The sequence below is a fragment of the Ochotona curzoniae genome, unplaced genomic scaffold (assembly GCF_017591425.1).
Source record: "Ochotona curzoniae isolate NIBS_2020 unplaced genomic scaffold, NIBS_Ocur_1.0 contig_3498, whole genome shotgun sequence".
Classification (NCBI taxonomy): Eukaryota; Metazoa; Chordata; class Mammalia; order Lagomorpha; family Ochotonidae; genus Ochotona; species Ochotona curzoniae.
The window spans coordinates 349130-374823 of record NW_024465885.1 but is presented as its reverse complement, the minus strand read 5'-3'; the positions used below and the strand labels follow the sequence as shown (position 1 = coordinate 374823).

At 40.3% G+C, this 25694-nt stretch overlaps 1 protein-coding gene across 2 annotated transcripts in view; it reads left to right on the top strand.

Annotated features, from left to right (window-relative positions):
* GAP43 (growth associated protein 43) overlaps window positions 1–25694 on the top strand; it is a 104057-nt gene that overhangs the window by 25348 nt on the left and 53015 nt on the right. The window lies entirely within an intron of this gene.

Sequence of the window (25694 nt, the reverse complement as noted above, 5' to 3'; positions counted from 1 at the left end):
TTTAAAAATAAAATAAGTAAATCTTAAAAAAATAAAGGTCAGGCAGGGCTCAGTAGTTCTGCATCCAGTGATGACATTCTTGCTGGCAATCTTAGAGTCACATAGGGCACCACAATGGCAAGAGACTGGCTATATAGAAATAATTTTTTGTAGGATTTATTTATTTTTATTTGAAAGACATTTTAGTGAGAGAAGGAGAGACAGAGAGAGGGGTCTTCCATTTATTGGTTCACTCTTCAAATGGCTGCAGCAGCCAGAGCTTAGCAATCCAAGCACAGAAGCCAGAAGCTTCTTCTGGGTCTTCCATGTGGGTGCAGAGACTAAAGGACTGGAGTCATTCTGCTTTCTTAGGCCATAAGCAGGGAGCTGGATCAGAAGTGGAGCAGATAGGACACAAACTGGTGCCCATATGGGATGCTATGACAGCATACTGGCCCTGACATAATCTTGTAAAAAGATTCCATGATTTAATCATAGGACCCATCATCATGTAAGTTGCACTTTAATAACCCATCTGAACACCTCCCAAAAGCATCTTCTCCAAAAACTATCACTTGATTAAGTTTTTAACCTTAGTACCATTGACATGAGACTTTAGAGTCTGAATTTTTAACCATGGCCCTTAAGGGAACTCTCAGCTTCCAAACTAACCCCCTAGCCATAATCACTGTCATTCACTAGTTCAACTTTCTCCTTCTGTCTTTTCAATACATTTTCATATCTTTATGCTACAAGGTTTCTAGTTGCTTACTGGATATTTAGTCTCTTATGTACTTTTATATTTGAAACTGAACCTATCACCTTTCTCCCACATTCATCTTTCCCTTTTGCTATCAGGTCTTCTAGTCTTATAATTTTTCTTGTAATTTTATAAAAACACATATCCTACCACCCATTTTGTTCTCAGAGTATTTTCTTCATGACATTTAATCTTACCATATATAGATGGTAACTATTATGAGGGCAATAATTTCATTTTCTACATCTGTGTATTCCTGAATGGTAGTCAGTGCTCATGAAATAAACTTTATTATGATGTCTCAACAAAATTGAAAGATTTTGATAGAAATTCATGGATAAGATTGTGGTTCAATCCACCATCTTGAGACAAATTTAGAAACTCTCTGTTACTTATTATTAATAAGGAATATCATTTTTGCATCTTTGAACCATACATTTGCTCTTCAGAACCTTTGAAAAAGGAAGGTGCTAGCCAAGAAATGTAAGAGGCAAGTTAAAATATCCAAAGTTTTGTTAAATTAAGAAGACACCCATATTAGGCATAAGGTTGAGTAGAAATCTTGGATTTGGGAGAAAACTTACCAAATTATGGGGTAGCATTTACAGTATTAAAGGAGTCTAGAAAAAGATGTGAGGAATGATTCAACTCTTGCTATGTGTTTTGTACAACAGTAACCTCTGCCTCCTAAATTTCTATATATACAATGACTAGGTTTGTATATTCATTCATTAGTGAGTTCAGTTCACTAGTGAAGATGTTGCTTTGGAATATCACATTGTATATTGCAAATACTAAGTCCAAATTCCCATTCCACTTCTGAGCTTCTTACTAATGCACACTCTGGGAAGAAGCAAGCGATGGCTCAAGTACTCTGGTCCCTGCCACCCATCTATGTAGGGAGCTTGAACTCTGGGTTCTTGGTTTTAGTTTGGTCTAGCATATAGTGAGTAAAGCAGCAGGTGAGGATTCTCTGTCTCTCTCTCTGTGTTACTATCACTCTGTTTAATAAACATAATTAAGTGAAACTAACAAAAGTGCTAATGAGTTAAAAAGGCTTCAGCATCACTTGTAACCACTTGTTTAGAATATCCTACTTTCTTCCTAAAACCAATTGTATATTTGATTTCCCTAGTCTCTTACCTCTGAACTTCCAGCCATGTACAAACCCTGGAGTTTGGAGGGTTTTTTTTTTTTAATTTTGCCTGGCTTATATTTTGTGTGTGTTCCCCTCAAAAAAGTTTGAATTCCCATTCTTCAAATATTAAAGCATTTGAAATTTTAAAAATTAGTCCTACTGAGCATTTCCTTAAAATATATGAAGCGGAAGTAGTGAGAAAATATTGGCTTTAATCTTTATCCTGTCTACAACTCCCATACCAGATCCACACATTGCAGCATTAATTCTGCATAATTAATTCTGCAGCATTAATTCTACCATATGCTAATTCTGCTTTTCACTGATGCAACAAAATTCATCACAAACGAATCTTATATAGTTGAAGCTTTCTGATCTACAGAAAACTGGCCTACTTCTATTTTATTGCTTTCTGCTTAATTTATCTATCAATAATTCTACATATAAAAAAGAAACAGCTTTATCAAAAGGAAATACTAAGTAATTCAGAGATGGACCCCTAGATTTGTTTTGTTTAACCTTAAGCAAATATATATACTTGTGGTTTTATCCACTTGCGGACTTAGGAGTGATATCCAAGAGTTTATCTGAAAATTTCTTTTCAGGGAAAAGTACTTACAAAAGACAAGCCTTCCTTACTGAAGAGCCTAGTTCTTCCTGCAAAGATCTGAGCCAATGAGGAACAAGTCCAATATGACATCAGCACTCCTCTCCCATGTGTACTTTCCAAAGCTTTGTTGTACTTGAACTCCCTGTTCCTGAGTCAAAAGAGTACTTTAGCAAAATCTGCCTTCCTAGGGGCAATCACAATCTCATATAAGCTCTCACAGAAAGATACTGCTGCCTACTGGCTGGACAAAAGATGTGGTTTTTTTCCCCCTTCCAGCAATAATTGCTCAAATTGCTCAAGAAAGGCACACAATGTGATGTTTATCCCTGTTTACAGATGTTTAACCATGCCCTTTCCAAGGGTCATGTGCTTACCAAAAGCATCATACTAATTATATCCAATGTTGTGCAGCACAGATGTGTAAATTGGTGGTTTCTTGGGAGAAGAAAATACCAAGTCAACTTTCCAGAAATGCTCACAGTGCAGCACAGCTGTAACATTTTTGTGTGGAGGGCTTTTTAGTGTCTATCATAGAATGTAGTTATGTTTAAAGATAGAAATTCAGCAGACCATCCTAATGAATCCAGGAATACCTAGAACATGATTCAGGAGGCTTGATATATTCTAAAATTTCTAATGATATTGAATAGATTGCCATATCCAAGGGGTGTAAGAAGTCTTTGGTTCTTAAGTTTTCCAGTCAAGAAATAACATACTGAGTAGAAGACGGAGTTGGAAACTTTTTCTCGTGACCATCTTCCTCTGTTGTCTGTGAATCTTCAAAATAAACAAGACTTCAATAAGATTGAACTAGTGATCTGTGAACCTCTGATCTGTAAACATGAGAGTATTATAGGGACAAGGCTTCCAGAAAACCAACATTCAATGGCTCCTTTTAAAAAAAGAATGTGCTACCATGGACAGAACAAAAGATGAAATGATTTCTATAGCACATTTATTGTGTGGTAAATGTTTGCTTTTCCCAGGTTGAAGATTTATATGGCCAAGGGGTAATCAATCTTATCCTTAAAATTAAAATGATATCAATCAACCAAAGTTAGCATTTTTGGTATTAGAACAACTAATTAAACATGTCTGCTGTCATAAACACAGATGAAGGTAATTTAAACATTTCATAGAAGAATGAAATTACAGGACAAATTTATTCTGGGTCAAAATATTATAAATTCTATGCATAATATACTTTCCATGAGCTTTTTGAAGACCTTTGGATAACACTATAAACTTTGCTCTCTTCTTTCTTGAAAGAGTCTTTTGCTATCACAAATAGTGTATTCAGAATGTAGTATTATGACCTACTATGTGCCAAACACATAGGATTTCTTTTGGACTAGGGTTATTTGTATCTTCACAGATACTGAAACTGTAAAAGATATATTCTATAAGTTAGAAAATATAATAAAACCCTGGAAGTTGATTTGCATTTATATTGCATTTTATAATATGCAATGATATTATGCAAAACTTGAGAATTTTGCTTCTGGGGTAGAAAAGTGTAGTCTGCTATTTTTTCAAGCTATGCTTTTTGGGTTTTATGGTTCCATTGGAACTACTAAACAGTACCAATCCATGTCTTTATGATTGAAATGTAACAGAGGAACAATCAAGTCGGCTAATCTGGATCTTTCAGGCCCACAATGCAATGATAATAAATTGAGACCTGCCAACCGCCTTAGGTCAAAGCATGCCTTTTGACACTAATGATCTAATTCAGTTATCTACCTTGTCCCAAATCCAGCCTTCTTTTTTCTTGTGGCCTTGGGGACTCAGAAAAACACCAGGAGTGATGAGGGCTATCCCAGCTCCACCATGAATTAATTCACTCCCTAAGGCTCTGTTTCTGAGGCTGTGAGGCAACACACTGTGATGGGCTCTCCTAGGACTTGTGTCTATACATGCTGAAACTTAGAAGAGGGATTTTTAACCATTTGTGTGGGGTAGTTGCTGCTGGGTATCCAGTTGCTGCTAGTTAGGAAACAATGAGATAGGAATAGAAACCTATGGTTTACTTAACGTCATATTTTTCCTAGGATCAAGGATGTATTTCTGAATAGGAGTGTGGTTCAGTTTATAGTTCTCATTGTGATCTCAGGACTCTGTAAAGCAACTTGCTACAGTTTTTATTAAAATGCATTTACACAGTTTACACCAGACTTGTCAATCAGCCACTCTGGAATTGACACCCAGGAATCCCTGATCAGTGATATTTACACCAATGTTTGTGAACCCTTGGAAAAGCACATTTTCTGCTAATCTAAAATTTGATTAAAAGAGAGTAATTTAATTTTTCCTAAAGTCTCAGTTTTGTAAAGATGGAAGCATTATCTGTCTTTCTCCATTGTCCAGAAATAAAAATGTAAGCATCTTGGTAGAATAGCTTTTTAAGAAAACAGCTTCGTAGGCAAGCAATTTCTTAGTTATAAATTATGCTCATACTTCAAAAATAAATTGTTAAAGTTGAAACTCAAAATGCCTTCTCTGCAGAAATAACATAAAATGGTGGTAAGATTTCCAGACTTGTCTATAAAACTCTAGTTGACACAAGATGTAACTGAAATTCTATGCCTTTATAAGGGAACTATGGAAGAATGCAGTGCTTGTTAGTGCATATTGGCGAAAGGTTAAACCATTTCTTTAAGATTTGAAAAGGCATAATGACAGAGATACATGAATAACACAGGGACCCACAGAGCTACCTTTAAATTGCTGATTAACTCCTCAAAAGGCTGCAACAGCCAGGAACATCTCCTTCCAGATCTGTAATATGGGTGATGGAGCACAAACTTGGACCATATTCTGTTGCCTTCCAAGACACATTAGCAAGCAATGTAATGGAAAGCAGAGAATTCAGGACTGCAACAAGAACTCCAACAAGGGATACCTACATCATGAGTGGTGGCTTAACACACTATGCCACCATGCTGGCCCCAGAACCATTTCTGACTTTCTTTTCAAGATTTTTTTTTTTATTTGAAAGATTTATATATATATGGAAAAAGAAAGAACGGGAAAGATCTTCCATCTGCTGGTTCACTCCTCAAATCACCACAACGGCCGGAACTGAACCAATCAGAAACCAGGAGTCAGAAGCTTCTTCTGGGTCTCCCATGTGGCCAAGGACTTGGGCCATCATTTGTTGCTTTCTCAGACCACCAAGCAAGAAGCTGAATGGAACGTGAACAACTCAACTGGTGTCCATATGAGATATTGGTGTCATAGGCAGTAGCTTTACCCCGTTATTCATTGACTTCGATTTTAATTATTTTTCAAAAAGTTTCTACTAGGCTGAAATCTAGTAATTTTTAACCTTCGTCGGGGTGCAGCAGGTCTTTGAAAAGTTATGGATTTCACAATAATTTAATAGTCAGTAATCATGCGCTAAATATACTGCATACCACCTCAGATGGAGATACACGCTGAAACCCATCCTTAGACCCAAGACTTAAGGCTACGTGGTTGATAAAGATCTGACATAAATCGTGGAAGTTTGAGCAAACAACATGATGGACATCCGAGGAGCAGAGCTAAGCAAAGTGGCTCTCCCCTGGGCTATGCAGTGTCTAGTCTTCCTCTGTCCGTCATCGCGTGCTCTCTCCGCCCCTCCGCGCCCCGAGCTCCCGTGGGCGTTCGCTACGCCCCAGCCTCCGTTCGAGGTGATCTCATCCCTTTGTCCAGCGCGCCCACTCGCAGACTCGCCGGCCAGGCTGTGGGTGTGGCGGGCGCAGCCTCAGCGCCCGGGCCGGGGGCTGCAGGGCGGAGCCGGACCACGCCGGGCGAGGTGTCCGCCCGCAGCTCGGACGCCACCCAGAGGCTGCGACAGCCCGGTGTGCGACCGGCGGAGCCCCTCCTCCAAGTGCCGCAGCCTCCAAGGTTCCCGCAAGCCCAGGAGTTTGGTTTTATTGTCACGAGGATTCAGGGATTCTTGTTTGGGAGCTAATTGCTGTGTTCGGTGGCTGGCAGAACAAAAGCCTCGGTCCACAGCCCTGGGCCTTGCCGCAGTGTAGTGGCGATCGCGCTGCGCAGCGCAAGCGCCTCAGCTCTTCATCATCCAGTCTTCTCACCTGCGCCCCCGGACCAGAGCAGCGCGGGTTTGTTAGGACCGCGCCCTGGGACAACGCCAAGGTCACACGGCGGGTGGGGAAGGAAGAGAAGAGAACGCAGCGTGTTTTTCTGTGGCTCGGAGGCTGCAAAGAGCGTATTAGCATTCCTCCGGCTGTTTGCACCATCTCCCCGGCAGCAAGGGGACTCGCAGCACAGTGGGCGGGGAGGTTTCCAGATGTCAGCAGGAGCACCTTTGCAAACTGCACAAGAAATCTGGTCATTAGCAAAGAAAAGCCAGCTAAGGAGCCAAGGCCACGCACTTGTGTTGGGAAATAGTGTGTTTTTCCAGTTATGTGCTCCGGACTTATTCATTTGAACTTTGCCTTTTCCACTGTTGTCCATAAACTATTGCAAATAAACTTTTGGGCAGGAGCAAATGAGTGTGGCCAAGGAAAGATTTGGTGTGAGATTTCTTGTTAGCCTCAGATACATGTAGCTGCAAATAGGTGCTGGTTCACTCAGCGATTGGAATAAATACATATCATTTAACACTGTGCTCCACTTCATTGTGGCTGTAGACCACTTCCGGTTCCTGGGAGAGGGAAGCCAAATGAAAGAGACGTGAGGTGTCAAGGCGCAGCGAGCCGTTAGGTCCGAGCACATGTAATGGCCATGAAGCCACCTGGGAGACGGTGGAGGCCACAGAGGAACACGTTTGCCTTTGCCAGTGGTGAGTGTAGGGTGCTGATGGAACCAGGAAGTTTCCAGTTTCCTGATCGGTTTTTCTTACTTCAATATAGCAGTAGATCACGTATCTTATTTATCCGAAGTAGATTTCATTCAGGTTTTCCACACAGATTGACGACGTGGCTTTAGAAAATGTCAAGACAATCCGTCAGAGTCCTTTATTCTTTCATGGAGGTTTTGGGGGAAGTATAACTTTTTGCTGATGCAGAAAATAGTGTCAACCTGCACGGAGCCACGGCTAGAGTGGAGCTCTAGGAGGGGGCTGTACCTGCTGTCCTGATGAGGTGGTCATTCACAGGTCACAGAAGCATAGAAGTGAAATGCTGAGTTGCATCAAGCGTGCATCCCCAGAGCAGGCAAGCGGGGTGTCAAGGGCTTTCTCAGTTTGGCTGTCTTTTTGCAAACTGGCTCACTTAAGGAAGATTTTTTTTTTTTTTTAAGAATTGTAGGATCAATATGATTCTACATTTAGGTGAGTGACAATAATGGTCGGAGTATGGCAGAGAGAATCCATTCATTTCAGAGAGCAGGACTAGATCATAGACGCATTTCTAGCCTTTCTGCTCTCCGGAAACAAGATGATGGGAATATAGATATTACATGTGTATATTTACACTCCATTAGAATCAAGGTACTTCAAGTCTGCTATTTCCTAGTAAGCTGCCTTAATGAATGAAGAAGCTGACTCCCAGATACAGTGAATTCCATAGGTTGTAGCCAAATTGTGGCATATCAGGTCTATGCCATGCTCCCCTGATTGCCAACCCATTGCTAAAACCCATAGCTAACAACCCATTGCTAAAACCCATAGCTAACTCCCAAGGAAACAAAAAGGCAAAATCCCAGTTGTTTCTTGTTTGCCTAAATTTCCTGGTAGAGGCATTTTATTTATTTAATGAGACATGCCAATGGATTTCCCAAAACAGGTATGCTTCAGCCTGTGTGTTGTAGGCCAGTACATTTTATACTTGAGTATGTGGAAGGTTTATTAATGAAGTAGATTCTAGTTCAGTTGATCTGGGGCTGGGCAGCAGTCTGTGTAGACTGTCTACCCTGGTTGTTACAGATACTGCTGCTCAGTTGTGCAAAGCCGCAGTCAGCACCTTTACCTTCTCAATGAAAAACAGCCCTGGAAATGAAAAAAAAAAAATCTTTTTTGTTGTTCTTGTTGCCACGTCACTATGCTCTCTCAATTGACTGGATGCTTTTCACCACCTTGTCCTCACGCAGATCTGAGATTGTGTGAAATAAGTCCCTGGAGACAGGTGTCTGGAGCGGGAGGGTGTGATCTTTTGTACAGTGACATAGCACCATTTATCTTGGTTTCACAAAAGCTTTTGCACATAAGCAGTTTGTTCAGTCCTGATAGATAAAAGGTCCTGCTGGCTGTGGCTTATTTCTTTCTGAAAGGGCCGCAGGCATGCTGCTAGCCCATAAACCTGGCCCTCCTGTGGTTCAGCAAGGTGTTTTCTGTATTCTCTCACCGTTCATTTCTGTCTTGCATTTCTGCTTGTAATACCCAGAGTCACATTGGAGTCCCTTTGTGCATTATCTGCATTGACTAAGCCAGGGAGAGGTAACACAGCATATTCCTCTAAGGCAAACTTCAGAGCCACCTTCTCTGTTCTTTGAAGCTTGCCCACCTTGGAAGTGTCTCTCCCATGTCTTTATGTTGCTTGGGGAGCTCATTTTCTAACTTTTTTGTTATAACTGGTGCCAGGAAAGAAGCCGAATTTCATAGCAACTGCCATAAACTTTCTCCAGGTACTTTGCAAGTCTTCGCTGCATGAGACAGCAATGAGAGATGCCACATGGTGTTGTTGCAGAAAAGTTGAACTCTGGAGTTAGGCAAGTTAGGCTCTTGGGTCTCAGCTCAACCACATATTAAATGTGGACTCTCCCCAAGTGTTAGTGTCCTCATCTGTAGAAATAATAACCATTTCCTTAAGAACTAGGAGATCAACTGTTTCACACACTTGCAATGAACTACTTTTTTTCCCCCATCAAGACATATAGCTCAATATCTGGCATTAAATGATCAATATATAAATATTAAGGTTTATTTATTTTTTTTTTGTTGGCAAAGCGGATTTACAGAGAGAAGGAGAGAAAACTATAAAGACCTTACACCCACTGGTTCACTCCCCAAGTGGCCACAGTGGCCAGAGAGTTAAGCCAATCTGAAGCCAGGAGCCAGGAACTCCTTTCAGGTCTCCCATAAGGGTGCAGAGTATAAAGGACATGGGCCATCCTCTACTGCTTTCCCAGGCCACAAGCAGGGAGCTAGACAGGAGTGAAGTGACACCCAAATGGGATCCCAGCACATGCAAGGCAAAGATTTAGCCATTGAGCTGTTGTGCCGGACCCAAGTGATCAATATTTGTTAGCTTCCATTATTACTATTAACAAGTCAATATTACTTCCTGAAAGACTCTACAGAATTGTCTTGGAGACTTGGTGAGTAAGTATACCCATAAATACAGTAAAAAGTAAAAAGAAATACAATTAAAGGTACGTTGAGAATTCAACATAAAGAAATATTCTGTCCCAGAGGTTGACAAATCACAGCCTATAAGCTAGAAATAGTTCTTACATTTCTAGATGATTGAAAGAAAATCAAAAGGGCAATAATATTTTGTGTCACTTTAAAATGATATGAAATTCAAATTTTGCTGTTCATAAACAAAGTTTTCTTGGAACACAGCCGTGCTTATTCATATAGTATTCTGTATAGTTACTTCACACCATTGTGACAGAGTGGAGTAATTGCAATAGAGAACACATGGCTCAGAAAACCAGAAATAGGGGTTGGGATGATTCATGCAGGATGTGAGGGTGTCAGCAGCCACTGAGGACAGAGATGTTTATGGTGGGTCACATGGGAAGTGAGGACACAGACTACATGGTGTGTGCGCTTTCACTGGACTCATTTTCCAGGTAGCTCCCAAAAGAAGGAAAAAGGCAAAATTTAATTCCTTTCATGAATTCTCAAATACCAAAACAATGTCTAACTTTATTTTTTATACAATGTTATAATTTTTAAGATAACATTTTAAATTTATAGCTTACCCATAGCTATTTTAGCTTGAAAGGTAATAGAAATATTTAAAATCTGCTTATTTTAGGAGGGATGAGCATATTATGATAAGTCCATAAGTACTTTAGTTTAATCTGATAATATATATAAATAAAGTAGAAGATAAACCAAGTAAGAAAATGCATGAGATGAATACTATGTTTTACTTCAGGGTCAATTTTAATCTTTAAAATAAAGAAGTAGAGGCCAGCATTGTGGCAGAGTGAATTGTGTTGCTGTATACCATGCCAGCATCCTCTATTAGAGCACCAGTCTGCATCCCAGCTGCTCTACTTCTGATCTGGTTTCTTTTCATGCACCTGGAAAAGTAATGGAAGATGACAAAAGTATTTGGACTCTTACTACCCAAGTGTGATACTAGCATGGGCTTCCTGGCTCCTAGATTTGACGTGACCCAGACTTGATCTTTGAGGTTATTTGGGGAGTGCACCAGCAAAGGATTTTTTTTTTTTTTTTTTTTTTTTTGTCTCTGTATGGCTTGGGAAGAAACCTGGGAATTTTTCTACCTAGGAACCAACATCATGGTTGCTATGTTCCCCTGGGAATTTTTCGTTGTTAGTCTTGGATCTATTCCTGAATTTGCATCTCCTTGGTCATTTGACAATGTTTATGACATGTTTACACGTGTTCCATAGTTGTTTACAGCCAGGCAGAAAGAAAACTGTCTCCACTGGCTCCAAAGATCTCATAATCAAACAAAAACTTCCCAGATGAACCTAATTCAGCCTATTGTTCTGCTCGAAGATTAGATTATTATAAATCCTTAGCACACAGATTCACATGAATTAATTAGGAAGTTGTAAAATTTCTTTAGCCTCATTTGGAAAACAAAAAGAAGCTATTTTCTCGTTGGGTCCCAAGGATTTTGTATTTCTCCCTATAGAACCACAAAGTGGGAGCTGTGTTGGTGTTTAGTGCCAGGGTGAGATGCAACTTTAGTGACACCATCAATCAAACTCCCACAAGATTCTATGGAAATGTTCATATATAACTCATGAGTGCTAAGTAAGCTTTATTATAGATAGTATTTTTGAAAGATGACTCTTTTTATTATTGGTTATTGTTGATATTTTAGTATGTCTAAATTTTAAGTTACAGTTTATCATAAAGGTATATATATGTATATATAATATATATATATGAAAATACAAAGTATGTATAGATATATTTGCTACTAGCTAAGACCCACTAAGTATCTTAAAGTATATTCCCTAGGGGTAGGGGGGAGTTACTATTCCCCCAAAGGACTATGTGACATAAATAGTATGATACCTTGGAGAACTGCGATCAGAGAAACTAATATACCATTCATGAAATACATGGATTTTCCCATCTACCTCACTACAATTATGAAAAAAATATCAGAAATAGTGTTCAAGGAAAAGGCAATGTTTAATTCAGGAACTCAGACTGGATTTAATTCTCACTCAGAAATACATTGTAGAAGCTGCTTTTTAGCACCTGCTTAATCCTTTTGCTCTGATAAGAATGCATAAAGGTGACTCTAGTTCATCCATTTGCTTTTCTCATCTAATTTAACTCCCATAATTCCAGACCTTGGGCTCCCTCTCCTCACTCCTCTCCCAGAAATGCTTTCTCTGCTCTGTACAATGTTCTCTCTCTTGCTTTCAGAATTAATAGGAAAGCTGGTCTCTGGGCTGTTTTCCACTGTCAAGTGTGAATCTTCCCTGTCAAAATCTTCACAAGGAAAATGAGTCATAGCATCACCTAGGTGATGGGGTCATGATGCCACAACCCCGTCATTGAAAGTTTATCTTTGTTCTTTATTGTAAAGAGATTTTGAAGGGAAAGGACAGAACTGGGGTGACAGCTCTCAAGTCCAGTTCTTCTTGCACTTTGAGCTTGCTCAGCGTTGGCAGGCACTTGTGGTAACTGAGTCCTGCCCTGAATTGTCACATTTTCCACTCTGCTTTCTACCTTATCAAGAAGCCTCCGTAGAAAACCTGCCAAGGTGAGAGGAGCCTAACCTGTCACCCACTTATTTTCTTAACTTTCTGGCTTCAAGAAGTATTTCATATCACATAACCTATGTGAAAATTTGGGGTTCAAATCCTGGCTCTGACATTGGCTGTGGGATTTTGTATAAGTTTGTTAGTGAGTCTGTACCTTAGTTCTTTAATCTGTGAAATGTCAGACCTACACATTAGAATTAAATTCGTCTTTAAATAAAATTAAAATATATTTAAATAAATGTATTTGGAGTCACATATACACATATATAAGCAGAGAACAAAGTGCTTAGCAGAGTGCATGATATATGCTATGTAAGTTTTCAATTTGTTAGTATCATATTATATAGGATATGAGGATATTTTACCTTTAAGGAATTTTTGGAAGAATGGGGAATAGCAGTATTTTTAAAGTATTCATAATTTCCTGAAGCTATCAAAAAAAGAAAAATCATAAAATATTTATCAGATGACTCACTTACTCCCTATTCTCTGGAAGATTGCAATGTTTATGCCATGTGTATTGTTTTTTCTCAGGCATTTCATATACATATTCTTTCATTCTCAAGAAAATTCTGCACCACAGATACTAGCTACCTAACAAGCCATATGAAGACACTAAACTTTAAGAAATTGACTTATTCACTCCAGGTCAGACTCCATAGCCTTGACTGAGCCATGTCTCAAATTTAAATTGTTTGGCCCCCAAAGCCATGCTAGGGAACATGAATTCAGTAAGCATCAGGGACTGATGGCTGAGAGAGAACTAGGTGCCAAAAATGAAGGTAGTAGCAAGAAAAGAAGAGACAAGGAGAGTAGCTACATGAGTAACAATACCAAATTTAGACTCAGGGTTATGATTTACTGGTTTTAATAAGGTCTTATACATTGCCGTTAAACCATCCACCAGCTTCAAGCAAAAAATCCATATTCAAACCGCATGTACTGTACCTGCTACCAACCTGATCTCCACCACCTGGTCCTGCCTCACTCTTAAACAAAACATCCCACTGCATTTGTGAAAGAATACAACAACATACTGTGGTGGAATCAGAGAAACCTATTTGCTTATCTTTTTCAGATTTCTCTATTTTATAAAACTACATTCAACATGTGATTCATATAGAACATTAAGACATACGTATATTGTTGGTGATAGAGAGCAGGGTCCCTACAAAATCATCCTGTCAACCACCTGCAGTAGAGATGCATACTGGAAAGGCCATGCTGAGGTACAGCAAATCAAGATGCTTGCCACTCTAGCATCCTATAGAGAGTGCTAGTTCATCAAAATAGCAGACACTCTGTTTCCAGTCAAGTTCCCTGGTAGTGCATGTGAGAAGGCAGGCAAAGTAGTTCATGGGCTCCAGTTCCTGCTGTACACATGGGAGATCCAGATGGAGTTGTAGGCTCTTGGCTCTACAACCAAAGACATTGCAGCTATCTGGGGACTGAACCAGCAAATTTTCACTTTCTCATTCTGCTCTTCAAATAAACTAATTTAAAAAGAAAAGGTAGATAGATTCAAGGAAGCAAAAAGAAACAGAAGACAGGGCCGAGTTGAGAATGTGGTGTGGTTAATATTTACGTATATTTTAACCACACAGAGATTCTGATCCATCCCTTTCAAGAAATAAAGCTCTAGTTAAAATTACTAAGTAGTCCTAGAACTGATAATAGGATTGCTACTTACTCAGTGACACTTTCATAAACTTTAATATATATTTAATGTAATACACATTCAAATACCTTTTATTTTCTAAAGGAAGTCCAAGTTCTTTTTCAATGTCTCATTTATATAACGCGCACTCTGATGATAAATCCTTTTAATCTTCTTTAGATATTAGGTACACGGCATGCAAGTATTATTTGTTGGATGTACAGTGTTAGAGCTGGGAATCTCAGATCATGACTATTCTCTACTCTCAGCACCAAATGTTCCTTTTCTATTTGAAATAATACATTTATTTTATTTTTGATAATGTTTGCATAGTTGAGAGGGACAGACACCCATGTGGACTGCTGCTTAGGGTGGGGAGGGTAGAGGAATGGGGGAGGGTAGAGGACTAGGGGAAAGCAGATGAGACAATTATTTCCAATCTCCTTTTTCCTTCCTGCATCTGGGGAAGGTGGGGAGAAATGGGAAGAGAGCGACTCCCAGCAGCCTAACTGTGTTGGTACCCAGGGATGGAGGATGGCCACCCAGTCTTATCCCAGGGTCCAGATGTGGAGCATTTTCTCAGGGCACTGCTTAAGTGGTTTTGATAGTTCTGAGATGCTATTGATTTTGCTGGTCCAAGGTTGAGGAAATCCTTCCAAGGTCCATTGGCTGATATAGTTCACCTTAGCGTCTCGATTCATCCAAATACTCTCTGTAAAAGCTTGGCCAGGAGAACTGTCCAATATATTCTTTCCTCCATGGTACTAGATGTCTTCTGCAAGCCTCAATGAACTGGTTGTCATGTCTCCCATGTGCATTCGGGCATGCTTTCTTCTTGCAGAAACAGAGGAAATCCAGTTCTGGCACTTGTACTCCATTGTCAGACTACAGATCCTGAAATTTCTCCCTGTGAATGAGATTTTGAGTCCAGTGGTCCAGTTGAGGGATTCTATGAATGAGGTTCTGAGTCCAGTGGTCCAATTGAGGGGTCCCCAAAGAAATCTCAACTGAGGTGACCCCAGTCTGACTCCTGTGTGTGCCACCAGTGTGGGGTCTAGCTCAGTCTATTATTCATATTAGCTTATACATACACAATGATGATTATAGTTACTCAGTTCTGTTCCCAGTCTCATCTCATACACAAACCAATGGATGCTACAGCCCAGCCTAAGCCTGCCTACCACGCACTCTGCCCTCACACACACCAGCAGGAACTACAGCCTAGTCAGAGCAACTCCCAATCCCCTCCCCCGACCCCACCTTCAGGTCTGGTTCCTGCACGTGCCACTGTGTGCAGCAGGCTGGTCCAGTCCATTCCACATCCCATTTGTCTCTCATATATATCAATGGGCACTGGAGCCTTGCTCAGCCTGACCAAACCCACTATCCAGCCTACACTCATGCTAGTGGGTGCCACTGCCTATGCAGCCAGGCCCAACCCCACCCTTGATTCCTATGCTCACCAGTCCTGATTCCTATGCTCACCAGCAGGAATTATTCCCCTCAGAAGGGTGATCACAATTTCTCTACAAGGCCCATTCCCACCCTGGGTCCTAACAGGACTGACAGGACTTGCCCTAGTCCCAGTACCTGCTAGCTGATGCTACAGCAACGCTAGACCAGGCTGTACTTTGGCTCAAGTATGCTCCAGTGTATAGGGTTGCTTAGCTCAGCCTGGCATGCCTTTAACCCAGCTCACATGCAGGCCAGTGGGTTTTGTAGTCCTGCCCAGCTTGAACTATCCTGAGTCCCAACTCTCACCCTCACCAGCAGGGGAATTATCACAGCATATTTACCATCCTCACTGTCCCTCCTCCAGGTCTTAGGTGTGCTGGTGGATGCTGTGGTCCAGTCTGGCATGTCTTGCCTTGTCTCAGCATTCACCAGCAAGCAGGTGCTGTAGCCTGACTCAATCCAGTCTGCCTTCAGTCCCAGCTCATGCTGCTGCAGCACCAAATGTTTCCAAACTGATCTCCCACACAGTATCTGGCGATTGAATTCATGACTCTCATTACAGGAATATTGCCAGATATAAGTACATAAGTGGCCTCAGAAGTTACACAGACAATCGTTTTATTGGGCATGTAAGGGGTATAGTTGGATCAGCAGAATAGATCAAATAGTCACTAGACAGGAGTTTTAGTGGAGACTAGGTTTTCTGTGGGATGAGGGTTGCCAAGTGTGGATCATAAAATTTGAGAATCAAATGAATTCTAGTTTAAATTAATTTCTATCACCAGGCTGAAAGGGAATGAGGTGATTTGGGTGAAGGATAAAGTTACAGAGAGCTGAGAAGAATCAGATGATGCATTCAAAATATAAATAGATAATACCACCTCCCCCAGAATAACAAAAATTGAATTGAGTACTGGACTCACATTGAACAGTTTTCTGCTTACCTCCTTGAGGATGTAGAGCTTAATAGTACCAGACAATTAAAGAACAGCTTTTTACCTCCCTGGGTGAGAATGTGAGTAATCGTGGAGATGAAAATGGTCTTTCCGGGTTTTTTTTTTTTTTTTGCTGACATAACTTAATCTAGTTTTATGATGAAGGAGAAGTTACTCTGAGGGGATAACGATGATGACAATGTTTAGGATGAGAAATCTAACAGCAGCTATCTCTTTTTGAGTATGTATAATATGTTAAGGACTGTGATAAGTACTTCATATATATTAGCTCGTTTAACCCTCACAACATCTCTAAAGGTTCCATGAATGGAAAAGAAACTGAAGCATATTTGTTTAAATTGAACAGCTAATAAGTAAGTGGCGGAAGATTAATTCAAACCTAACCTTGTCTAGACACAAAGTCCAGGCTCTTAAGCATTAAAGAATATTGGTTTTCTGGACCCGGTGTGCTGTCCCAGTGGCTAACTCCTTGCAATGCATCCACTGGAATCCCATATGGACACCAGTTCCTGTCCCAGCTGCTCCACTTCCCATTCAGCTCCCAGTTTGTGGCCTGGGAAAGCAGTCGAGGATGGCCCAAAGGCTTGAGACCCTGCACCTGTGCAGGAGACCTGGAAGAAGCCCCTGGTTTTGCACAGGCTCAACTCCAACTATTGTAGACATTTTGAAAGTGCACCAGCATAGAGCAGATCTTTCTCTCATCTTCTCTCTGTAAATTTGATCTGTCTTTCCAATAATAGCTTTTTAAAATCTTAAAAAAAAGAAAAAAAATATTGATTTTCTGCCTTGTACTTTAAGAAGTACCTGACTGGGGCTAGGACTTGGACATTTGAAACTGGATCACACCAGAGTCCCTGCTGGTCCTTCTGTGGTCTCCATCACAAAACAAGCACAGTTGTGTGTCCTTCACATGATTATTATGAAGAAACAGTTGATATAATAAATGCATGTCCACTGCACACACATGAGAAGACACAGGATGCAATTGCTGGAAAGCTTGGTTTATCTCACAGGCCCACCATTCATGCACGGCCTGGTGGGGCAGGAATATGTAGCCATATGGCTGAGCACTGCCCACTCACTTGCTCTCTCCCCATTCATATGCTCCTGTAGTAGCTACTACAAATAAATACTATTTTGAGTATCAACTGTGTGGCAGCATCATTTTGGCCAGTGAAGTTTTTTTTGTTTGTTTCTTTGTTTGTTTGTTTTTTAAGATTCATTTTATTTTTAATTGGAAAGGCAGATATGCAGAGAGAAAGAGATAGAGAGAGAAAGGTCTTCTGTCTGCTGGTTCATTCCCCCAAGTGACTGCAATCGCCTGAGATGAACTGATCTTAGGCCAAGAGCTAAGAGTTTCTTCTTGGTCTCCTACATGGGTGCAGGCTCCCAAGGCTTTGTGTCATCCACTACTACTTTCCTAGGCCACAAACAGGGAGCTGAATGGGAAGAGGAGAAGCCACGATACAAACCAGCACCCATATGTGATCCCTGCAGATGCAAGGAGAGGACTTGAGCCACTAGGTTACCCTGCTGGGCCCTGGCCACTAAAGTTTTGAATATTGCTCAAAATTTATACAGCTCCACTCTCACCATTTGTATTTCAAGAATAGATTCAGTTAAAAAGATTAAAAAAAAAAAAAGCGTAGGCCAGTTGGTTTTTTTTAAGTACTAAGAGGGAAAACCAAGGTAAGTGAATGTAGAGTGACTACAGTTGAGGAAGTCTTTATGCTACCGTGGGTGAAAGTGTCTCATCAAGGACCTGTGATTTGTGAAAGTTTTGTAAGTCAGCAATCACTATTTGACATAGTAGAAAGGGCAGTAATTGAAACCAATTTATATCTAATTGTTTCTTGAGTCCTCTCTGGGAAGCAATTTGTTTTATCCTAAATTCCCCTAGGAGGTAAGGCTCCCCTGCTGATGCTCAAAACTCTTTTGTTCTCCAGCAGCAGGGAATGTGGTTTGCTTTGGGGCATCTTGACTGGGAAGGACTCTTTTGTGGAAGTAATGGGGGGGGGGGGGCAGGGGACGCGGTCTTCTGCTAAGGGCTGTTTTTGTATCTTTTCCCGGATGTGTGGGCTGCCTGCGTTCTTCTTCTCATTCCTGTTGTTAACAGAAGCCTCAAGTCCCTGGCATGTGATGTCAGTCTTTTCAGCAGCCTAACAGGGAGTCCTTTCATTTTGTTGGCAGTCAGTAGTCATACCAGGAATGGAGACCTCTCTGTGGCCAGAGTTAACGTCCCTTCCCATGGTTTGTGCTACTTTCTTTGAGCGTGACACTTCTGGAGGCAAGTCAGTGCAAGCATCTGCTGCAGAGTACATTGGAGAATCTGCTCCCATTGCTCCCTAGTGGAGACCTTTCCACCCTCCCAGGTCCAGCTCCCCACACGCCTCTGCCTAGGTGTCAGTGACTATGAATCTTGACTCAGTTAGGAGGCTTATTCTTATGTTTGTCATACCCACATGCTTCCTAGAATAGTTTAATTAAGCTATCCTGCCCATTGTGTGCCCTGGTAGATGACCATCATTATCTGCTCCATCTGAAAAATCCAGCCTGAGAAAATAAAGCTTCCTTCCTTTAAAAGTGAGGGGCCAATCACCCCTAACTTGGAGAACAATGTACAGATGGAGCATAAAGAATAAAAATGTTCCAGCAATCCCCCCATGAATATTTTCACCAGTTTTACTTACTAATGAAGAAGCAGAGATGTACCATGTAATCATAATTTTTACTGCTATGACTACCCCAACCCATAGACTAAACGAATAGCCCATCCTTATGTCTTTTTCTAAGTGCATGACTGCTTATTTTTATATCATTACTATTATCAACAGAATTTTCCAGTTTGGCTAATTTTTCTTCTTGCCAAACCTCTGATTATGCAGGTCTCCAAATGGGGAAGATATGTACCTGTCTTACGTACATATTCCTCAAGTCTATTACTAGTGAAGATTTTTTTAAACAAAAGTTGACAAAATAAAATGAAATCTTTAACTATCATTATCCTTCTGCAAGAGCCCTAAAATATTCAGAATTTGAAAACACCCACAAATGCTGGGCACCTACTATATTTTAGGTGTGATTCCATAAACTGGAGATTCAACTGTAAGATAACAGATAAGACCTTTGTCATCATGTATTGAACTTTGCATGTCAGAAGACATCAGTTGTAATGAGGTCATTGTCTCTGATTTTTTGGGGGGACAAATAGAGTTAAATAGATGCAATAAAAGAAAAAAATTCAATGAAATCGAAATTCTCCTCTTATAATGTTTCATACCATATTTTATAGTTCACCTCAGATTATTTTGGAAGCAAAACAGATGTATATTTAAATAAGTAATTTGTGAAAGTATATTTATTTGAAAAGTTAGGAAAATTATCATAGTTTCAGATATTGTCCATTTAGGTTTTTTTAATCCAGTCAATACACAGCATCTTTGTTTGAAAACTGAAAAGGGAGTTCCATCATGAGAAGCCTGCCAGAATTTCCAAGGCAGGTCGTTCTTCAGCTATCATATTCTTTTGAAGAATTGCCCATTCTTCATGGCATCTGTGCTTGTGTTCAACATCAATTATAACACTTGTTCAGAAGAATTTGAACAAGCAATGACCATTGTTAGGAAGGGCTTTGCAGTTTCATTGTTTCTGCCTGCAGCTGCTTCCCATCCTGCTAAGAAACTCAGATCTACAAACCAAACTGAATGTTGTGGAAACCCTGTATATCCCAGCTGTGACCATGCATCTTCTAAGTGACATATTTTTCATATCTACACAGGAACTGCAGAGAGCTTCCAGCTGCAGAACTGGAGGAGAGTGGCCCAACACCTCCTTCTTTGTTCTAGAAGGAGTGTTTCTCTGTATTTCCAATCTTTGACTAGGTGCAAGGAAAGTAGACAAACTTCACTGTGAGATACTTTAATATTTGGACATTTTTCTTTTAAATATGTTGCCATAATATTAGCAATGCTTAAAGACACAGTGAAGTCTTTTGTGTTTCACCTCAATAATTTATGAGTAAAAAGACACACTGAGCCTTGAGTAGGGACTTGCTAGAGTCCATACATATACATAAACATTGCGTTCTGCGTTCCATGCGTTTCCTACAGGACACATGGAATTACAGAACGCATGAAAACTGTATTGATTTTTTTAAATCACAGAAGTTAACTATACCCCTCCATTGAACTTCTGAACAATATCTTCTGCTGAGAAAGGATATTTAGTCATACATTGGTTTACATCAATGATTTTTAAAAGCATTTAAAGTTTATTTCTGTTTAGGAGAACATGTAATATACTATAATAGGGCTACTTATAGCTGGCAGAAATAGATACAGGGCCAAGTTTTTCTTTACTTAGGAGGTTGAACTATTTCTGTGGCATTTGGATAAAGACACATGCATTGAGGTGTCCCAGATGAATGCACGATATTATTTTAGTTCTGAAAGTTGGGCATTCATGTTTTATGTGTGTGTGTATGTGTGTAGTGTTATTTGATAACATAATAAATACAAGTGTTGGTGCATTTAGAATGTTCTAAATTTTCCATTCTTCCTTTCCTTTAGGAAAAAGGAAATTATTAACTAAAGCCACAATGTTGAATACTCAACTATTCCTTATTTGTAGCTTTCCTAACCATAAATCTTAATAATCAATTAAAATCATTGTCATTTCATGTAATAGATTTAGAAACTAGACTAGGAATGGTATCTACATCTTCAGAATAACACAAGAGCAATATAAGCAGATTATTAAAAAAAATTAAAACGTAAATTGATTTGGCAAGTCCTGGTGGCTAAGATGCGTCGTGGAATGCTTATATCTTGCATCAGGGTGCCAGGGTTCACATCCCGCCTCTGAGTCTGATTCCAGCTTCCAGATAATGTGTTCCTTGGGAGACAAAAGATGATAACTCGAGTAGTTAGGTCTCTGTCACCTACATGGGAGACCCAGAGTTTTTGACTCCAACTTTCATCATGGTTCAGCTCCAACACTGTGGGCATATTGGAGTAGACCAGCTTATAGATTTGTCTCTGTTGGTCTTTTCTTTCTCAGTGAATGTGTGTATGTATTTGGCTCTCTGACTCTGAAGAAATGTTTATTTTTATGCAAAAAACTCTTGAAATCCATATGTAATTTTTTACAATACACATTTTGTTGAATGTTTTGAAGAATCCACACTATTCATCCAAGATTTCAATGTTTAGAGCTTTATAAATCATGGCTCAAAATGAATTACTAAAAAAACATAAAATATTAAGGATAAAGATTCCTTAAAACATAGCAACTCATAAAGATACTCTTCCTACATATGAAATACTACATTTGATTATCCTTTTCTGTAATTCACAGACAACACATTTTCGTGTAAAATGACAGACTTTGAAACGTTCTCAGAAACCACCAGAACTCAGGACAAAGCTAATTTGTAGAAGGACTGAGTTTGAAAAGCAAATCTAGCTGAAATGAGACACACCAGCTGACTGCTCAGCCATTGATTCCCGAGAGCCCATCTCTGGTCCTCTGTAACTTGAGACTTTTGTCTTTACTAGTTGTGTGTAAAATCAAACTTCTTCTGAGAGTTACTGGGCAAAAACTGTTAAAGTCCTAGAGAGTGTTTCAAGTGTATTTAATAATAATGATGATGATGATGATGATGGGGTGGGTAAAATAGCTATCTGACCACTAGTGGGTGTGAAGCCTGCTTATCACATTCACTAGGTAGTGCTGCCTGAATGAATGAATGCGAGTGCTGATATCATGTCTTGTGGATTATCTTCTTCAAGGAGCTACATGACACTCTGGGGCAGTGATACAATGAAATTGGATGTGAGGGATTGTTATAGCAGGCAAAGGACAAGGTTAATACATTCCACGAATTGGGGCAAGTCAATGAATGGCTCAGAGTCATTAATTTCCCTTTTAAAAACTGTAAGAGGGCCTGGTGCCAGAGCGTAGTGGTTAAAGTCCTCGCCTTGCATGTCCAGGATCCCATATGGGTGCCAGTTCTAATCCCTTCGCCCCCGCTTCCCAACCAGCTCCCTATTTGTGGCCTGGGAAAGCAGTTGAGCACGGCCCAAAGCCTTGGGACCCTGCACCTGTGTGGAAGACCTAGAAGAGCTCCTGGCTCCTGGCTTCAGATTGGCTCAGCTCCGGCTGTTGTGGCCACTTGGGGAGTGAATCAGCAGATGGAAGATCTTCCTCTTTGTCTCTCCTCCTCTCTGTATATCTGCCTTTCAATAAATAAATAAATTAATAAGTAAATAAATAAATAAATCTTTTAAAAAAGAAAAAAAAAACTGCAAGAAGTCTGCTGAATGTTCCCAGTGCTATCTGGTTTCTCCATGCTGAAGTGTTCTTTGTTTTAAGTAAGTGTTTTCATTTCTAGAAAAGTTCTAAGTGGACTGATGCCTTGGAGCTGTTTCACAACCAGCCGTGGAGAACGGAATTTTTCTCTTTGTCTCGCCCCCCCTCAACAAAATATATTCCTAATACATTTACCTTTAGTGTTGTGAAAGAAATTTTACTAGCCTATAACCTGGAGTTGAAGTTATATGAATAGAATAAATCACAAGTACAAAATAAAGATATATGTACCATTCAATAGTATCTTGCTTAAAACTCAATTTTTGTTTAAAATATTTTTGTTCCTGCATGTCTGCATCCATTCATTTAAGTCAGGCCTCTTATTAGTGAAGGTTTCCCCCCCCCCCCTCCTGTCTCTTCTTTCTTTCTCTTCTTTCTTTTTCTTTCTTTCTTTCTTTCTTTCTTTCTTTCTTTCTTTCTTTCTTTCTTTCTTTCTTTCTTTCTTTCTTTCTTTCTTTCCTTCCTTCCTTCCTTCCTTCCTTCCTTCCTTCCTTCCTTCCTTCCTTCCTTCTTTCCTTCTCTCTCTCTCTCTCTTTCTTTCTTTCAGATTTATTTCTTTTGTTGGAAACTCAAATATACAAACAGGAGAGAAACAAAGAGGAAGATCTTCCATCTGTTGGTTCACTCCCCAAGTCGCCGCAAAGGCCGGAACTGTGCCAATCCAAAGCCAGGAGCCAGGAGCCAGGAGCCAGGAGCCAGGAGCCAGGAGCCAGGAGCCAGGAGCCAGGAGCCTCTTCTGGGTCTCCCACTTGGGTGCAGGTTCCCAAGGCTTTGGGCCATCCTCGACTGTTTTCCCAGGCCACAGGCAGGGAGCTGGATGGGAAGTGGTGCCGGAATTAGAACCGGCACCCATATGAAATCCCAGTGCGTTCAAGGTGAGGACTTTAGCCGCTAGGCTACCACACTGGGTCCTAGTGTAAGCCTTTGTAACTAGTCATTTTTACCATGAGTGTTGTCTACGCTATTTTACATTTGGATCATTTTGCAAGTCCAAGTGGCAAATGCTCTGAGAAATTGAGAAAGAGTATGTGTTGACACAGGTTCTCCCTTCATCCACACAGGTTCTCAGCGTTCTTTTTGTGTTCTGACTTTTTTAGTTACCCTCCCTTTGGTTTGTTTTCTTAAAAGCAGGGTTTTAAAATAATAGCTTTCTTGAGTCAGTAAAGTGTTGTTTCCATACACCTGCTAACTCTGAACTGCCTCATTCAGAAAACTTAAGGAAGAATAAAACAAATCAACAGCATGGTGGCTCCATTCACAATGGTTAATCTTACAGGTTTATTCTTCCATCATTAGCAGAGGCAGCTGCTCCTTTGCCTCAGATTGTGCTTGTCCCAGAACAGCAGGGCAGCAGGAGGGGAGCCAGCAGTGCATCAGAGGGCTGAGCAGTCAGCCTGGTGCTGGGAGGAGGCAGCGGGATAGTGCCCCCCAAAGGATTTGCACTGACTCCTTCCTTCTTTGTGTAGATACAATCATGGTTACCTGAGGAAGAAGAAAAACGTGTCTTGAATTTTTACTGAAAAAATTGTTAGTCCTGTTTTTACTCTCACAGCTCTTTTCCAAACATTTATTCGTGTACTTTTGTGCATGTTGATGGACTAAGCTATGGCAGGCCTTTTACTTGTCCAAGAACATCAGCTGGGCCTGATGCATCATCATGAGTAGAACCTGGGTTATTGGGGCAAAATGAGAATCACAGGTGGAAAACATACTGTGTGTTGGTCTGCTGTGGTTTACCTCTGCAAAGTGGAGCAAAGGCCAACGTCAAGGCCAAAGCCAAGATTGAAAATAAGCAGAGACTTAGTGCAGGAAAAACACTCTTGCAGTATCAGTCCTTTGAAGTGCCATTGCTGCTCTTCATGGCTACATCTCCACTGTTCCTACAATACTGAGTCAAAGTCATCAGAGAAGGACGGAATGGGGCCTATGCAATAACCGCTGTGGGTACAATGATGAGCAGCAGTTGTGCAGAATGTCATATACTCGCCTGTCCATTTCTTTATATGATTGCGTCTTCAGTTCTTTCCCCCTGTTTCATTTTCATCTGGAAAGAAAAAGATCCCTTGCAGTGTTTTACTCTGTAAACATTGCCATCATCATGCAAAATTTTGCACTCTGGTTACCTATCTTTAGCAGTAAAATGGCTGTGCAAGTGGCAATGTAAAATTCATTCTGACTTTAAGTTGTTTTGGAAATTAGGAATTGTGTGTGACTTGTTGAAACAGACCACTTTTTCATTTGTGGAAATAGTATGTGTAGTTTTTTGGGTTTTTTTGGTTTGTTTTTTGGCTTCTACTCAGGAAAAATGATCATTTCATGTAGTCAATTTTTGAAGGCCTAGTATATCTTACTGACAGTTGTTCACACACCAGGCAAAGTGAGACATGATTTTGCGACCAGGATTCTGGTTGTCACATTCAGAAATTCTCTCAAAAGCTTTGCGCTCATTTGCGTGTTACATAAAATTGGAGATTTCTTCTCTAAATCGTTACCATAGTCTGCTGTGAATCTGTTGTTTTCATCATCAGGTTTGAAATCTTGCAAGGGAAAGAATAGACTTTTGCATGATCTTTTTAAGCCAATATTCTGCAGAGTCCTCTCATAGGACCCGAAACGTTATCTTTCAGGGGGCTCTTTGGTTAAAATTGGGTTAAATGTGCTTTGAACTGGCCAGGTTCAAAGAAACCTAAGAAACAGACTAGAATGTGGTAGTAGGCCAGTATGAACCTGGGGAAAGCAGAAAGGTGTAAAATACTGCCAAACGGTGTGGAAAGTCAAAGGACTTTAGTTTTGCAATCAAACCCTGTGGGAGAGAGGGGAGGCTGAGCTTCGGGAGTTGGCTGATTCCTGAATTGCAACTGTGATGCCCGGCATTAAGTCTCTGACAAAAT